The sequence below is a fragment of the Callithrix jacchus genome, chromosome 12, assembly GCF_049354715.1.
Source record: "Callithrix jacchus isolate 240 chromosome 12, calJac240_pri, whole genome shotgun sequence".
Lineage (NCBI taxonomy): Eukaryota > Metazoa > Chordata > Mammalia > Primates > Cebidae > Callithrix > Callithrix jacchus.
This window is the reverse complement of record NC_133513.1, coordinates 119,211,146-119,225,540: the sequence shown is the minus strand read 5'-3', so window position 1 is coordinate 119,225,540 and position 14,395 is coordinate 119,211,146. Positions and strand designations below refer to the sequence as shown.

At 42.1% G+C, this 14,395-nt stretch overlaps 1 protein-coding gene across 17 annotated transcripts in view; it reads right to left on the bottom strand.

Moving 5' to 3' along the window:
* Positions 1-14,395, bottom strand: part of FANK1 (fibronectin type III and ankyrin repeat domains 1) — a 129,352-nt gene that overhangs the window by 105,037 nt on the left and 9,920 nt on the right. For 3 of the 17 annotated variants that reach the window (XM_078346734.1, XM_078346732.1, XM_078346733.1), the window contains exon 2: positions 3,836-8,613. The exons of 12 other annotated variants lie outside the window; for them this stretch is intronic. The gene's annotated coding sequence lies outside the window, so the exon portion shown is untranslated. The remainder of the gene's footprint in view (positions 1-3,835; positions 8,614-14,395) is intronic. 2 more of the 17 variants (XM_035269432.3, XM_035269434.3) reach the window with 2 other exon arrangements.

Genomic DNA, 14,395 nt, shown 5'->3' with positions numbered 1-14,395 from the left:
CCTGGCCAACATGATGTAACCTCATCTCTACTAAAATACAAAAAATTAGCCAGGGGTGGTGGCATGTGCCTGTAATCCCAGCTACTCGGGAGGCTGAAGCAGGAGAATCGCTGTGCCTGATCGATGACAGGGGTTCTCTTTGTAAAATGCCTTCTTTGGCACCAACTCACACTGCCACGTGTGTACCTATGCAACTATGTTGCATGTTCTTCACATGTGCCCCAAAACCTAAAATGCAATAAGAATAAAAAATAAAATGCCCTCTTCATAAACCTACATGAGGGGAATGAATACTGACAGCAGCTACTTTTTATAGATGGAAATTCTATTTAAGAGCTCTCATGGTTGGGCTCAGTAGCTCATGCCTGTAATCCCAGCACTCTGGGAAGCCTCGTGGATCACGAGGTCAAGAGATCAAGACCATCCTAGCCAACATGGTGAAACTTGTCTACTAAAAATAAAAAACTTAGCTGGGTATGGTGGCGCATGCCTGTAGACCCAGCTACTTGGGAGGCTGAGGCAGGAGAATCATTTGAACCCAAGTGGTGGAGGTTGCAGTGAGCTGAGGTTACACCACTGCACTCCAGCCAGGTGACAGAGCAAGACTCCATCTGGGAGGAAAAAAAAAAAAAAAAAAGAGCTCGCATTACTTTTTCATACTACACAGAGGAGCTAAATAAGATGATTAAACTGTGAAGAAAAAGACAAACCGCTAATCTCAAGAAGTTATTGCAAACTGTCGAGTTAATATAGAGAGCAATCTACAATTTGACAATGCCAATCACTAGACATCACAGGGAACACTGCTTCAATAGAAACACTACCCATTGTTTAGATCACACCTTTTCAGACTTTTTCTTGTTGAGACTGGATCTCCCTCTGTCACCCAGACTGGAATGCAAGAGCATGATTTTGGCTCATGGCAACCTTCACTTCCCTGGCTCAAGGGATTCTCCCAGCTTAGCTTCTCAAGTAGCTGGGACTATAGGCTCATGCCACCATACCCAGTTACTTTTTATAATTTTTTTTGTGTGTGTGTAGAGACAGGGTCTCACTATGTTGCTTAGGCTGGTCTTGAACTCTTGGGCTCACAGTGATCTGTCTAGCTCAGCTTCCCAAAGTGCTGGGATAACAGGCGTGAGCCACTGCACCTAGCCTTTTTAAGGTTTTCTAGTCTAGCCTTTCACCTGTTTTATGGTATGTGAAGTTGAAAATAACTGATAATGCAAATGATTGTTTATAAACATGCAAATCAATCTGCCTTGGAAGGCCAATCCTCCACATCGCAAAGCGACTTATGCATGAATTTCAAGTTTATTTCAATATTCTGAGTAATAGAGGTATCTGTCCTTCGGGTTCCCTTTTGAACTGGCTGTAACATCTCACTGCTTGCTTCATTAATAAAATATTTAACACTTATTTTTATATCTGTATGAGTGATAGTTTTTCCTGTTTTTGAAGTTAATAGAGCAATATATGCACAGGTGAGGAACTCCATACTTCTCAAGTGTGGCCTGTGGAAACAGCAGCTTGGAGGTCCCCTGCGGTGTTTTTGTCAGAAATGCAGAATACTGGGCCCCGCCTCAGGAGTTAGAGCAGGATCCCTTTCACTGACACATTAAAATTAGAGCCACCCTAGGTTAATACACTGCTAATCACTGACCAGCCTCAAGGCACAGGAGTACTGGATCTACCAGTCTCTCCTGACCATTCCCTGGGCTTCGCCAAGTGCTTTCTGCCTTCCCAGCTCACTCCCGGATCAGATGTGGGCTCCCTGCCAGCAGTTCTCTCTCATCCCCTCCACACCTAAGTCAACTCTGGAGTTCACAGACCTCACTTCTGGTTTCTACCATCCCACCTCCCCTTCTACGGTGACTCAATCCTTCAGGAAGTGAAAATAAGCTTACAAACCAGGAGGCTCCAGCTTCAGATCACACATTCTCCACTGAGCCAGTATCTGTGCAAAAACTAGTTTTCTGGAGTTGAGGGTTAAGATTTGATATTAGGCCAGGTGCGGTGGCTCACGCCTATAATGCCAGCACTTTGGAAGGCTGAGGCAGGTGGATCACAAGGTCAAGAGATCGAGACCATCCTGGTCAACATGGTGAAACCCCGTCTCCACTAAAAATACAAAAATTAGCTGAGCATGGTGGCGGGTGCCTGTAGTCCCAGCTACTTGGGAGGCTGAGGCAGGAGAATCGCTTGAACCCAGGAGGTGGAGGTTGCAGTGAGTGGAGATTGTGCCATTGCACTCCAGCCTGGGTAACAAGAGTGAAACTCTGTCTCAAAAAAAAAAAAAAAAAAAAAAAAAAAAAAAAAAAAGATTTGATATTAAAAGGTCCTTTCTGGCCTTTCAAAGCTCAACATAATCTAACAAAAATTTTATTCCTTTAGTTTTTAATTTCTGTTAGGGAGTGTTTTGTTTTCTCTTTGATAATGAAAATATGGTTAAGAAACACTGCTTTGGACCAATCTTCCTTTTCCCAAATCAGTGGGGTGTTTCCATCCTCAAGTTTCCAGTCCAGCCTACATTTTCCAGTCTTCCATTTACTTACTCAACCAATACTTGAGTGCCTGCCGTGGGGGTGTCTACCCCGCGAACATGCTGCTGACACTGAGCAGCCAGGACTGGCTCCAGTCCTCACAAAGCTTACGCTACCCCGCGAACATGCTGACACCGAGCAGCCAGGGCTGGCTTCCGTCCTCACGAAGCTTACACTACCCTGCGAACGTGCTGCTGACACTGAGCAGCCAGGGCTGGCTCCCGTCCTCACGAAGCTTACGCTACCTAAGGCTGTGGTGTAAAAATCAACACATAAAAAGAGACTACTGAGACTTTTTTTCATAAAAGGCATACAAAGATGCTGAGCTAGAGCTTTGGAGAATAAAAAGTGACACAAATTTAGAATGTGACATCAAGGAATGAAGGCTGTCACTTAACGTATCTTATATTTAAAAAATCTAATATCCATAGGAAGTTGTTTGGGAGGCAGACAGGGTTTCATACTGTAATCGTACTTAAGAAGTTTAGAAGAGTTCTAATTTAAGTGGAGAATAAGAGGTAGATTCAGCAGATTCTCATATTCACTGCTCAGTGGAGAAAGAGATCCATCCCCCTCCATTCACAAACATCCTCTTTGTGGTTTTTATTCGACAGTCCTTCGTTTCACCGATCCATCTGTATTTATATTTGTTCTCTTCCAAATCTTGCTTCATAGTTGATATCAAGAGTTTCTGTGTAAACTGCCTGGTCTTGACAGGCCAGGCACGATGAGGCACTATTCACACACTATTGCATTTACTCTTCACAAGACCCCTGCAAGGTAGGTCTCACCCTCCCGACACAGGTGAAGCAGGAGGCTCAGGGCTGCCACAACCTGCCCCCAGTCCCATAACTGGCACACAGCAACCCAGGATTGGCGGATTCCAATACCCATCCATGCCTTGCCTAACTGTGTTGTTGGTGCCACAATTTGTAAATTAACCCGGCTTTATCTAAAATTAACTCAAAGTTAACATATGCTATTTGGAAGTAGTGGTAGCAACAACTCTTATCACAGGAGAACTTTTACAAGAGACAGCTGTGGCAAACTAGCCTGACTCACACTGAAGTTATCTGTCATCAAGTTACCGTCTGACAACTGATTAAGGGGTGAAGCTCACCAAGCGCCAGGCCTCGTGACAGCTGTTTCATAAACATGCCCTCCCTTCCTCCTTTTGGCAGACAACTAAAGGCCTGAGTTTAGGTGTCTTGCAGAATGAGCAACAGGCAAAATGCAGGTGCAATCAGATAAGGATGGGGTGCCATCAGGTAAGGATGAAGAATTACCAGTACCTTTAGCATCACCTGTTGGGTGTTCCTGTCAATCACCAATTCAGAACAGCTAGGACTGAGAAGCCACAAGATTCCCTTAGAAGGCCTCATCCATTTGCATACTTTTCTGTTTTCAAGAAAACAAAAATATGTGGACTCACAGTCAATAGATTGTTTTAATTTGTATCTCCATGACACATAATTAAGTTTCGTGGTTTCTTTGAAGTTTAAAGAATTCTGGGTGTATATGCTAACACTGGTTCACATCAAAGCTAAGCAATCAGCTGGAAGCTATGGCTCACACCTGTAATCCCAACACTTTGGGAGGCCAAAATAGGCGGATGACTTGAGACCTGATAGCCAACATGGCAAAACGGTCTCTACTAAAAACACAAAAATTAACCGAGTGTGGTGGCAGGAACATTGAAGTTGCTAATGTTTTTAAGAGGTGACAGCTCTTTCTCTCCCTAAAGTTTTAAAATCTAACACACACACACACACACACACACACACACAGAGTCAGGTGCGGTGGCTCACACCTGTAATCCTGGCACTTTGGGAGGCTGAGGCAGGCAGATCACCTGAGGTTGGGAGTTCCAGACCACCCTGACCAACATGGGAAACTCCATCTCTATTAAAAATACAAAATTAGCTGGGCATGGTGGTGCATGCCTCTAATCCCAGCTACCCAGGGGGGCTGAGGCAGGACAATCACTTGAACCCGGGAAGTGGGAGTTGCAGTGAACTGAGATCGCACCATTGCACTCCAGCGTGGGAAACAAGAGGGAAATTCCATCTCAAAACAGACAAACAAAAAAAACGCCTTGGCAGTGCCAATAAATAAAAAGGAAAAAAAAATGGAGGTAATTATGATTCCCAAGCTAAGGGAAGAGGAAGAGGGTGGTAGATAAATGTTCTTTTCTATTTATGTTTCATTCTTCACCGGAAAAACACTTGAGTCACAGTCTGTGATGCTGTTAGTCCTTCAATGTGGTACAACAAACAGGTTTCTCTCATGCGCAAATAATCGACGAGGAGTGGCTGCCTCCAGGAGCCTGGGTGCTGTTGACCTTAGCGGGCAGGATCTGAATCCGCTGCCAGGGCCACACACATGCTGTGTGTTTGTTGATCCCGCCTTATGTCAACCAGTCAACAACAAAAACAACCAGGGCTTTGCTAGGCAACCACTTCTCCAGCCTTCACTAGTCAATTATTGTGATTAGGATATTTTCGTTCAAACATTTTGTTTTCCTAAATGGAACTTGATAAGATGGATAGAATGGATTCTATATGGCGTTTCTTTCCCACTAACTATCACGCACAGGTGCTGCTGAGTGCATCATCTCCTCCTCCTGTGCAGGTAGCCTGCCCTGTTAAGGTAACAGGAGGGACACCAAGGTAAGCAGCCTGGAACACAAGAGAAATAAGGACCCAGGCGTAACTCTGAAGGAGCTCCTAACCATGTTGTGCAGATGAGGAAGACTCAGGTATTATTAGGTGTTCAAAGAAATTAGGACTTTTTACTAGCAGAACAGTAAAAATTCTACAAGTTTGCTAACACACTGTGTTGGGGAGGCTGTGGGAAAGAGGTATGCACTCATGTTGCTACTGGAAGTATAAACTAGAATAACCCCTTTAGAGGAGAGCGATTTAACAATTATCAAAACGGGGGTCCAAAGTGGCTCCCGCCGGAGGTCATGGTGCTTGCGAAGGCGAGGTCATCAGTTCAAGGCTAACCTGAGCAACTTCATAAGCTCAAACTGATTGGCAAAAAAAAAAAAAAAAAAAAAAAAAAACAATTATCAAAACTACCTTTAACTGGACAAGTCCACATTAGACACTTATTCTACAGATATACTTGCCCAAATGCAAAACGTCAGATACACGATGTTTCTTGCAGCTTTGCTTATAATTGCAAAAAAAAAAAAAAAAAAAAAAAAAAAAAGCTGTTCTAGTTTTCTATTGCGGCTATAACCGGTTACCACAAATGTAGGAGCTTAAAAAACCCAAACTTACCTTACTATGAGCCCGGAGGTCTGAAGTCCGAAACGCATCTTGCGGAGCTAAAAATCAAAGTCTGTTTCCTTCTGGAGGATCTAGGGTAGAGTCCATTTCCATGCCTCTTCCAACTGCTGATGGCTCCACGCTCCTGGGCTCTCGATCTCGTATCGCTGCAACCACCACTTCCACCTTCCTATCACGTCTCTGATTCCGACGCTTCTGCTTCCCGCTTATAAGGACTCTTGTGATTGATTCCATTGCGCCCACCTGGCTGATCCACGCGCCTCTCCCCGTCTCACAATCCTTACTCCCAAGGCCCCTTTGGCTATGTAAAGTAATGTATTCCTAGATTCAGGAATTTGAATGCGGACATCTTTTATTCAGCTTCTCACCATAGCAAACAACTGGAAACAAACTGGATGATCCTCAGAAGTGGACTGATTCAGTAAGTTATGATAAATTCATACAACAGAATACAGCTGTTTAAAATATGAGAAAATGTATTATGAACTAAACAGAAAACTCACCAAAATATAATGTTAGATGAAGAAAGCAAAGTACAGAACAGAGAGGGGAATGCAGCATACATAATTTGCTTGTATATATAATGTTTAAACTATCTCTGGAATGATATACCAGAGACTAATCATGGTTACCTGTAGGACAGGAAGAGGGTGATGGCATTGCAAGAATGACTCTTCACTAACACTCTTTCACAATTTTTATTTTTGAAACTTGTAACTATATTACTTATCCAAAAAGTAAAATAATATAGTCTAGAAAGAGTAAAAAGAAAACAAAGTCTAAAAGAAGTTATAGACAGGGAACAAGTACCCACTGTAGGAGACCACAATGGGTAGACAATTTTTAAAAATAAAATCTATGTATATGTACACATGTATGTATATGTTACCAGGAATTCCAGGATATATGACCCACTGACTGAAAACCATGAACAAAACAACAGAAAAGAGAAACAAACCCACAGTGATTCAGGTGTTAGAATTATCAGACATGAACTTTAAAGTAATATTATCAGACCCAGGTTTAAAATGATTAGTAGCAGTTTTTTTTATCTTGGAGCTAGTTACAGAGGTTTATTTATATTGTGATAAGTCATCCACCTGTACATTTAAGACAGCACACTTTCTCTTATGTACATTATACTTCAATACAATTTTACAAAAGTGGAAAACTTGTGGGACGTGACTAAATCTGGGTTTGGGGAAAATCTATCATCGTAAATGAATGCATTTGAAAACAAAAAGAAAAGGACTAAAAAACAATGATATGCTAGGTATGGTGGCTCACATGTGTAATCCCAACACTTTGGAAGGCCAAGGCAGGAAGTTTGCTTGAGGCCAGAAGTTCAATACCAGCCCGGGAAGCATAGAGCTGTCACAGCAAAAAATAAAAATAAAAACATAATAATAATAATAGGGCACGGCGACGTACACCTGTAGTCCCAGCTGCTTGGGAGGCTGAGAGAGGAGGATTGAATCACTTGAGCTCAGGAATTTAAGGCTGCAGTGAGCTATAAATCACCACTGCACTATAGCCTGAGTGACAGAGTGAGACTGTCTCAAAAAAAAGAAAAAACCCCAATAATCTAAGCATCCATCTCAAAAATCCCAGCAAATTAAGTCCAATGAAATTAAAATGATGGAAGTAATACAAATAAAAGCAGAAATAATTATAAAAAACAAATACATGAGAAAATATAAAAGGCCAAAAATGTTCCTTTGAAAACAGTATTCCCGTTGCTGATCTCTGTGGCAGCCAGCCTCCAAGATGGCCCCCGGTGATCTTCACCTCTGCTCTCCATGCCCTGTGAGTTCTCTCTCATATTGAACACAGTGACCTGTGTTATCAAGAAGATAGTTCAAACGACAGAGTATAATTTCCTAGGCTAGATTATAAAATACATTGCAGCTTCCACCTTGCTCACCCTGGGTGAAAGGAGCTACCATATTGTAAAGACATTCAAGCAACCCTACAGAGGTTAATGCATTACATTAGAGAGATCGCCTGCTAACAGACAGCACTGACTTGCTAGCTATGCTGAGTGAGCCATCTTGAAAGTAGATGCCCTAGCCTCAGTGAAGCCTTTAGATGACCGCAGGCCTAATCAACATACTCACCATGACAGAACTACCCAGCTAAAGTATTTCTCAAATCAGGACCCGCAGAAGCTATATAAGATATCATTTTGCTATTGCTGTATAACAAATGAACATCTCAGGAAATGTACATATATTAGCTAGTATAGTAGTATTTTCTTTTATACAGTTTCTGTGGGTCAGGATTTCATTTAAGAAAACGTGTTTATTCTTAAGTGTTTTTTTTTTAACTTACGTTTTTTATCATTTCAATAGGTTTTGGGGGAACAGATGGTGTTTGGTTATATGAGTAAGTTATTTAGTGGTGATTTCTGAGATACTGCTGCACCCATCACCCAAGCAGTGTACACTGTACCCAGTGTGGAGTCTTTTATCCCTCACACCCTTTCCCCTGGGTCCCCAAAGTCAACTGTATCATTCTTAGGCCTTTGCATCCTCATAGCTTCGCTCCCACCTATGAGTGAGAACATATGATGTTTGATTTTCCATTCCTGAGTTACTTCATGTAGAACAATAGTCTATAATTCTATCCAGATTGCTGCAAATGCCATTATTTTGTTCCTTTTTGTGGCCGAGTAATATTCCATGATCTATATATACCACATATTCTTTATCCACTCATCGACTGATGGGCATTTTGGACTGGTTCCACATTTTCTTCAGTTGCAAATTGTGCTGCTACAAACACAAGAGAAAAAAAATATATTTATTCTCTTGTATTTTCTGTGGGTCAGGAATTTGGGCACAACTCACTGGGTTCACTGCATAAGGTCTCACAAGGTTGCAGGCAAGGTGTCAGCTGAGCTAAGTTCAAGCTCATTCAGGTTGTTAACAAAATTAATTTCCTTATGTCTGTATGATTGTGTGGCTATGTTTTTTATTGGATATGGACTGGAGGCCACCCTCAGGTCCTAGAGCCACCTGCTGTTGGGCTTCCTCAACATGGTCACACACTTCTCAAATCAGCAAGGAGAATCTTGGGTGTATGCTAGCAATATGTATATGTCATATCCTAATGTATATCTCTCTCCTCCTCCTCCTCTTCCCTCTCTCTCCTTATGTATGTATGTGTGCACACACATACACATACATACACACATCCCCGAGTAACAACCCATCATATTTGCACTATTCTGTTGGTTAGAAACGAGTCACAGATCTTACTCACACTCACTTGATTTCAGCCAAAAGGTTGAAAAGCGACCCCATCCACACTAAAAAGGAGAGATTATACAGAGTATAACACCAGGACATAGAGATCATGGGAATCATCTTAGAAGTCTGCCTACCACTGATAATAAATATTCATTGTTTGAAGACATTAAGTTTCAGGTAATTTCTTATGCAGCAATAGATAACTAGTTAGAGCTGTACCTAATTAGGCACAAGTTAGAATACAAGGAATAAACAGTTATCGCTACAGATACTAAAAAGATGTTTGTTTTATTATAAACAAGCCTATGACAATAAGACAATTTAGATTAAAATGCTGGTAAGTTTTATGCTTTACATATTTTACCATGATAAAAACATTTTATAAGCATCACTTACCATTCGATCATCGATTAAATGCTAAATGCTGGCTGGGCGCAGTGGCTCATGCCTGTAATCCCAGCACTTTGGCAGACCAAGGCAGGCAGATCACCTGAGGTTGAGAGTTCAAGACCAGCCTGACCAACATGGAGAAACTCCATGTCTACTAAAAAATACAAGAAATTAGCTGGGCGTGGTGGCACATGCCTGTAATCCTAGCTACTCAGGAGGCTGAGGCAGGAGAATTGGTTAAACCTGGGAGGCAGAGGTTGCAGTGAGCTGAGATCGTGCCATTGCACTCCAGCCTGGGCAACAAGAGTGAAATTCTATCTCAAAAAATATAAATAAATAAATGCTAAGTGCTTTACGTACATTTCACTAATCCTTAGAACAACTTTGTTCAGTAAATATTATCCTGGTTTACAGAAGAGGAAACTGAGGCTCAGAGAAGCTACTCACTTATTTGAAGTCTCACAGCCTTCATAACGTTATTCATACACTCTCGGTACCCTGCCACACTCTTCTCTAGATAGTTGGAAAAATTGCGGGGGAGAATCTCAGAAATAACTAAAATAATTGAAGATGTAATCAAGCAACAACAGTGCGATGTCTGCTTCAGTCTACATATAATGGAAGGTGAATCAGCAGCAAAGGGAAGAAATCTCTAGGTTTCAAGATGAAATAGAAGTCATGAGAATTATGTAAGTTTAAATTCAAGTTCACTGAAGACAGCTAGGAGTCGGCTGCTGTTTGCTACAGATAATACTCAATAAGGAGCTAACTGCTAACGCATTGGCCTGGGGAAGTGTTTAATGCTAAATAGAAACAAACACTAGTAAAGCGCTTCATGGAAGATTTTTTTTTTTTTTTCTGAGACAGAATCTCGCTCTGTCTCCTAGGCTGGAGTGCAGTGGCATGATCTTGGCTCACTGCAACCTCTGCCTCCCGGTTCAAGCAATTCTCCTGCTTCAGCCTCCCTAGTAGCTGGGATTACAGGCGCATACCATCATGCCCTGCTAATTTTTGTATTTTTAGTAGAGACAGGGTTTTGCCATGTTGGCCAGGCTGGTCTCGAACTCCTGACCTCAGGTGATCTGCCCACCTTGGCCTCCCAAAGTGCTGGGATTACAGGCATGAGCCACTATGCCTGGCTGCTCCTTCTTTTTTTTGTAATGGACCTGGGAGATCTTTAGAAATGAGGGGAAAAACATCATTTCTTTGAATCAGTGGAATATTAAAGACTAGCCAGCCCTCAGGCTAATGTTGATTGCTGCTATTCTATTGTGCACGTGAACCAAAACCTTTAGAAAGAGCGAGTCTTTGTGGGATGTACAGGATGTGAATGAAGTGCATCAAAGGGGTGTAAACCCAGCTGACCATGATACCTTCAGGTGAGTTTTTCCACTGAATTTATTTTCTCATTTGGCACTTCTTTCTGGGCTTTCTAAGCAGCCCCAAAGCTTTAGGTGATTTTAATTTCGTAATTGTATTAGGGGAATGCTCATTCCTGATTCTTTATTTCACTAAACAGCCTTGAACCCCTGGCCTCAACAGATCCTCCCACCTCAGCCTTCTGAGTAGCTGGGATTAGAGGCTGCAGAAACTTTTAAGAGAAAATAGAGGGAACAGAGCCAAGCTCATGTTTTGAGATTAAGACAAACTTCACATTGAAGCTAGACTTGTCACAGAGAGTACAAGAGGCATAGTTATCTCCCAAATCCAAGTTCTGCCTCTGTATTATTAGACAGTCTCAGTGTCTTGAACGGCAAGGAATTAATACTGATTGTAGCATCAGTAAAACCTATGTCCTACTCATCACGAAAAGTCATTTTTTAAAAGATATTTAAAAGAATTATTACAGGTAGAAACAAATTAAAAGGTTGTACAACTACTGTTTGAAAAACACAACTTATCAAAACCAAACAGAAATAGTATGTAAACTCCTATGTCTATTAAATAAATAGAATCCATAATTTAAACTTCCCCACAAAAACAATTCCCAGTCCCTGTGGGCTTCATTGGTGAATTATTCAATTAAAGGGAAAAGTAACACCAACATTATAGAATTATAAAATGACATAGTGACAGAGTCTCAGATGTTGCCCAGGCTGGAGTACAGTGGCTATTCTCAGTCACATTCCAGTGATCCTTCCACCTCAGCCTTCTGAGTAGCTGGGACTACAGGCTACAGAAACCTTTAAGAGAACAAAAATAAAGGGAACAGAGCCATGCACATTTTTTGAGATTACAATAAACTTGATTCCAAAAGTAATCTAAAAAAAATTACAAAAAGTAAAACTACTGGCTAATCAGTCACATGAACGCAAACCCAAAAGTCATTTTTTAAAATAGTATATTAAGGCCAGGTGCAGTGGCTCACGCCTGTAATCCCAACACTTCGGGAGGCTGAGGCAGGCGGATCATGAGGTCAGGAGATCAAGACCATCCTGGCTAACCCCGTGAAACCCTGTCTCTACTAAAAATACAAAAAAATTAGCCGGGCATGGTGGCACGTTTCTGTAGTCCCAGCTACCCTGGAGGCTAAGGTGGAGGATGCAGTGAGCCGAGTTCACTCCACTGCACTCCAGCCTGGATGAGAGAGCTAGACTCAATCTAAAAAAAAAGAAAGCACATAAAGCTGGGTGCAGTGGTTCATGCCTATAATTCCCAGCACTTCGGGAGGCCAAGGTGGGAGAATTGCTTGAAGCAGGCAGATCAAGAGTTCAGGAGTTTGAGTCCAGACTGACCAACATGGTAAGACCCCATCTCTACTAAAAATACAAAAATTAGCTGGGCATGGTGATGTGTGGCTGTAATCCCAGCTACTCAGGAGGCTGAGGCAGAAGAATCCCTTAAACTTGGGAGGCGAAGGTTGCAGTGAGCTGAGATGGCACCATTGCACTCCAGCTGGGGCGGCAGTGTGAAACTCTGTCTCAAAAAAAAAAAAGACTGACTTTTGATGATGAGTAGAAGACAGGTTTTACTAATACTGCAATCAATGCTAATTCCTTGCAGTTCAAGGACACTGAAGCCATGTCTAATAATACAGAGGAAAAGCTAGGGTAGGGCAAGCATAGCCTGGGGAACAAAGTGAGACTCCAGCTCAAAATATTAAAAAAAAAAAAAAATTGGGCCGGGTGCGGTGGCTCACGCCTGTAATTCCAGCACTTTGGGAGGCCGAGGAGGGTGGATCATGAGGTCAAGAGATCAAGACCATCCTGGTCAACATGGTGAAACCCCATCTCTACTAAAAATACAAAAAATTAGCTGGGCATGGTGGTGCGCACCTGTAATCCCAGCTACTCAGGAGGCTGAGGCAGGAGAATTGCCTGAACCCAGGAGGCAGAGGCTGCAGTGAGCGGAGATCGTGCCATTGCACTCCAGCCTGGGTAACAAGAGTGAAACTCCGTCTCAAAAATTAAAAAACTAGCCAGGTGTGGTCATACACGTTCTGTGATCCCAGCTACACAGCGGGCTGAGGCAAGAGGATTGCTTGAGCCTAGGAAGTCAAGGCTGCAGTGAGCCATGTTCATACCACCGCACTCCAGCCTGGATGACAGAGACCCTCTCTCTCAAAAAAAAAAAAAAAAAAAAAAATCACACATTAAATCCAGCAATCTATAGAAAGGATATACACCATAGTCATGTGCGGTTTATTCTTTTAATGTAAGGTTAGTTTGACATTTGAAAATATCTCAAGGTAAGTAACATTAACATTTTTAAAAGATTATCATCTCAATAGATACCGAAAAGCAATGATGAAATTCGATACTCCTTCATGATAGGAAAAAAAAAAAAAAAACCCTTAGTAAAATATGTTAGCCAATCTAGAGTAGATAGGAACTTCCTTAATCTAATAATCTGATAAAGGGTTTGGTGGTTTTATACTGTGTCAACTTACCTGCACTAAGAACTCCCTCAGAATTCCCTCCCCTGTATGGTTCTAGAGGAGGGTTAGCCCCAGGAGAAATGTCTGGGAGATCTGGGAAGGGAAAAGGGCAGTAGCCATTATTTTCTTCTCAAGGCTAAGGGCGCCAGACACTGTGACAGTCTGTACACACTGCTGTCATGGGGTAGTTCTGAAATTGTCCAGATCTCCTCCTTCAGTTGCTGCTCAAAGTGCTCACGTTATCAGTGAAGTTGGAGGCAGTAAGAGATAGACAGGGGTCCAGTTTATCCTCACAAGTTCCAGTTTTTCTTCATGGGCTCCAATTTTTGTCCTTACCCTTCCCAACTCCTTATCAATATTTTCTTCCCAAGGTGTGGCCCTGCTGACTTAGAGCAACATCAGGCCCAACACCGGCTGAAGAGACAGCAGTTTTTGCATTGGCTTCTCCTCCGGCTCCCACAACTGTGTCAGATCTAACTCCCATCACAAACCCCTTATATCAATCACAGTGGTTCTGCCTTTTAGATTAACCCCAACTGATACGAATATTAGTACAGAAGTGAGTGAGATCCAGAGAACGGAATCTTGAGGAAGAGTGTTCTGAATTGGCACAATGCTCAGTTAGTTATCTGACTTGTTTCTCCAGTCTAATAAGATGTAAAGACAGTTATGATACCCAGCTGTAGGGGGTCACACTGCCTGCAGTGACAAAAAAAAAACTTAAAAAAAAATAATCAACTAGATTCCCATCATCAGATGCCTATAGAGAGCAAGACTTGGGATAACCAAGTAGTTGCTGCCTTAGAACTCTGCAGTAAAAACAAGATGTATTACAGGGTTACTTGACTTCTTTCCAGAGCGCTAGAGAGCTTCAGGAAAGAAAACGATGATGAATTTGTGACTTTAAATTCCAAGCTCAGGGTCAAGAACGCACTGTGGCTGCCTTAAAAAGAAATTATCTCCTGTAGTCGCACGGCCAAAACTTCCAAGAAATCTTAGATTCTAAACAAACCCAAGTCTAATCATACGGGTGGCTTA